The sequence below is a fragment of the Osmerus eperlanus genome, chromosome 20 (assembly GCF_963692335.1).
Source record: "Osmerus eperlanus chromosome 20, fOsmEpe2.1, whole genome shotgun sequence".
NCBI classification, from domain to species: domain Eukaryota; kingdom Metazoa; phylum Chordata; class Actinopteri; order Osmeriformes; family Osmeridae; genus Osmerus; species Osmerus eperlanus.
In genome coordinates this window covers 12,442,342-12,446,566 of record NC_085037.1, presented here as the reverse complement: position 1 = coordinate 12,446,566, position 4,225 = coordinate 12,442,342, and positions in this window count along the sequence as shown.

Sequence of the window (4,225 nt, the reverse complement as noted above, 5' to 3'; positions counted from 1 at the left end):
CACACGCTCTCTACGCACACACGCTCTATGCACACACACGCTCTACGCACACACACATGCTCTACGCACACACACACATTCTACGCACACACACGCTCTACGCACACACACACGCTCTATAAACACACACACGCTCTCTACGCAAACACGCTCTATGCACACACACACTCTACGCACACACACGCTCTACGCACACACACATGCTCTACGCACACACACACATTCTACGCACACACACGCTCTACGCACACACACATTCTACGCACTCTCACTATCTCACTCTGACAGCATCAGAAAAATAAAAGGGCATGAAGAGGTTGGAAATATTTTATTATTTTAGCTGGCTGGCTGGCTGGTTAGCTGGTTGGCTGACTGTCTGACTACATATATAAAGTCAAACATCCAGGTTAAGTTATCAGTCAGACCCTCAGGTGAGAATTCTGAACATGTGACATGACTGAACCATTAGTCAGTGTAAGATCGTAACTGCAGACATAACCATTTCATCAACATGTACACCAACAGCAGCACAGTGGTGAGCATGTAGATGTTCTCCTTACCATTTTACATTTACATTTAGTCATTTAGCAGACGCTTTTATCCAGAGCGACTTACAGTAAGTACAGGGACATTCCCCCGAGGCAAGTAGGGTGAAGTGCCTTGCCCAAGGACACAACGTCAGTTGGCATGACCGGGAATCGAACTGGCGACCTTCGGATTACTAGCCTGACTCCCTCACCACTCAGCCACCTGACTCCCATGACTGCAGTGCTTCACTTTTCAAAGAAAAACTAATTTCTTGTCCACATAATGTTGAGTGCCTCTTCAGTTTCAGTATTTCAGCTCTCTTCCTCTCTTGAATGACTCTATGTTTCTCCCCCCTCTCTTCCTGTCATGTCTTGCTTAACAATACATGGCTACTGTCATCATTGGAATATGTGAAACAGCGCCCTCTAGAGGCGTGGTGAACACACAGCCTCCCATGCAAGACGAGACAGCACAGCATAGACCCAGACTCAGTAAAAACAGCAAAGAGAGACGAGAACGAGAGTTTAAAAACCTGGAGATTGAAATGAACGATGATGAAACGAGATTTATCATAACGGTCGCCAGAATGAAAACGAACAAGAGTACCTCAAGTTGTAGAACGTGTCGGCACTGCACGGCCCTTGCCTAAACACTAATTTGTGTGTCACGAGAAAACCAAAGTACACAGCTTGGTCTTCGTAACCGTACACGGTGCGTGATGCGCCCTCCAGCATCATGAGCAGGCAGGGTTTACCTGGGACTGCACACCACCTTCTCAAGCAGAAACAGCCCTGCGGAGGGAGGGCCTGCGGAGGGAGGGCCTGCGGAGGGAGGGCCTGCGGAGGGAGGGCCTGCGGAGGGAGGGCCTGCTGAGGGAGGGCCTGCTGAGGGAGGGCCTGCTGAGGGAGGGCCTGCGGAGGGAGGGCCTGCTGAGGGCGGCCCGGCAGAGGCCACGTTGTGGAGGCGCCGGCTGCAGCTCACCGGTGATTCCTCCTCTCAACCGTCTCCTTCAAGCTCTGCGCCGGCACCTCCGTGTGGAGCTACCTGCCTACCCACACACCCCTGGCTCCCTCCCAGAGGACGACAGCCCCGGGTGGGGTTAGAGGCGTCCAGCTCAGCCTGACTGACTAGGCCGGACACAGATGGGTTGACTACGGCGTTATTCGTTGAGCCCCTTTTTGTTCAGTCTAACCACAGCATGCAAGCCCTGTTCGGTTAGTCTACCTCAGTACATGAGCCATGTTTGTAGTGTCTACCATAACAGTACACAAGCATTGTTTGTTCAGTCTAACCACAGCACACAAGCCCTATTTATCCCTGAATGTGTGTGTGTCACCCCCCCACCCCCGCTTTTGAAAAGTACTCAAGCTGACATTTCATTTATTTATTTATTTGGTGCTGGGGTTTGGGGAGTTTGTTTGTTTGTTTAGAAGGCACTTGTATCCAAAGGGACAACAACTGTGCAAGATCCATTACACAGAGTGGCCAATGTTTTTGTGAGCACTGCTGACACTACAATGTTCAGTAGAACCAACCGGAATGTAAGCAGGTGCACACATGGAGCTACTGTAGCATGGGTCGACATTGTGCCCCACATCCTCTCCTGCGGGCTCCGGGCCTACACCTCCGGGTACGAAGAAGACTGCTTCCAGAGCTGTCCTTCTGTCAATAGTGGGATGACACCCAAACGCACAGATGCCCCTGTATCTTAATCAACGGGATCAGAGCTCCTCATGCTGTTACCACCATCTCTGTGTCTCTGCCATCTCCACGTAGGATATCCTGAGCATCTGTGGGCTTCCTCGCCTCTCAGCCCTCCTCCTCCACCGCTGAGCACACACCAGCTCATCTCCTCAAACATAGGATCACTTTTACATTACAGTCATTTAGCAGACGCTCTTATCCAGAGCGACTTACAGTAAGTACAGGGACATTCCCCCGAGGCAAGTAGGGTGAAGTGCCTTGCCCAAGGACAACGTTATTTGGCACAGCCGGGAATCGAACTGGCAACCTTATGATTACTGGCCCGATTCCCTCACCGCTCAGCCACCTGACTCCGTTGTTTCTAAACAACGGCGCTTTCATCCAAAGAGACGTGCAAAACAGCGCATCAGGAAGGCGCAGCAGAAGATTGAGGATCCGAAATGCATAGTTCTAATAGTGTTTTTGGTGGTTGGATTTAAGGAACGGTCTGTATTTACTGGGAACAGTGCAGAGTGACCAAGTCAGTGTGTCACTCAGAATCATGTGCTGAGAAATATGTTTGTCAAATAAAACTTTCTGTAACTACAGTACACAGGTCGGGTTTCTGATCTGACGAGGTCCTGTCATGCATTGTGCCCACCCTGCTACAACAAGCACCCACATACTACACTTTTATGAGGCAATATGACTTTTGAAAAACAGTGGGCACACATGGGCAACTGTGGTATTATAATCAAAGTTTAATTTCCTGTGAATCATAATAATATGACAGAAGTGAGACATATGACACAAGTGAGACGACACAAGTGTCATATTATTATGATTCACTGGAAATTAATAGCGGCATGTGTCCATGTGTAAAAAAGCGAGTTAAGGAATAGTATGACTGTCATTGGCTGTTTTCCTTGTTTGTCTCTGGGGGATTCCATAAACGTCTTATATGACATCGTTTCCACATAGATGTGGTGGGCTTGAAATGGTCCCACACTGCGCTCTGACGCCTCTCACGTCTTTGTTGTCTTGGGTACCCTACCGTGTCACCGCGAGAAACCATCGAGAATTTACTCACGGGATTGAGCAACTACGCTGTTTTACATAATCTTGAGTCATGGAATATTAGGTTTTGGCCCTGCTGTGTGCAACACATACGCCTCTTTTGAGTACCTTGTAGGCAGGTCTGGAGATGCCAAGAAATCCACCGACCTAAACTCCTCCCGTCGGTGTTCTCTTCCTAATATGATGGGGCGCGCGCAAAGCGAGGACCGAGGGCCGCCTACATCTCATGAGAGGGAGGACAGGGCCAGTGCGGCGCGCGCGTTTTCCCTCTGCTTCCGCATTACCGCATTGTTTTGGTCTGAGTCCTTTTACTTTCAACAGACGTGGAGGACTTGTTCAGAAAGGTTGTTGCCATGTCAGCAACGGTGAAAATGAGCTTGCATGCTCTCAGTATCTTTGAGTTTACATAACACCGTTCGAATTAGCATAAAGACAATCCCAATTAACTAATAACAAATAATGACCCCGTCAGACAATAAACTAAAGCCCTGTAGACACGTTGTACTTTGTTACTGTAAATATTAAGAATTGACAATTGTACTTTACATCATCTAATGTATATTTTCTGTGCAAAATATCGGGAAAATATGTGGGGACATGTATATTAGACTGTTTATGTCAAAAGCCCTGTTGCAAAATGAGGCTTGCAGAATGATGTCCACTAGACCGCTCCTCTTTCCGGTGCCATATTCTAGCACGGTAGAAGTCTACGTAGTTCGGCACTTGCATCGTCTTTCTCCTCCCTCCCTCCCTCCCTCCCTTCACATTATTCACACGCACACACTTCTCCCCCGCGCCCCCACCCTTCCCTCCGTCTTCTCTCAGTCTCATTCACTCCAGTGTGTGATCCACGCACAGACTCCGACTCAAAGCAGGCGGGGCGGGGTTCAAATAAATACCTTCCAGAAGAGGCCACATGCCACACTGAGACAGGATC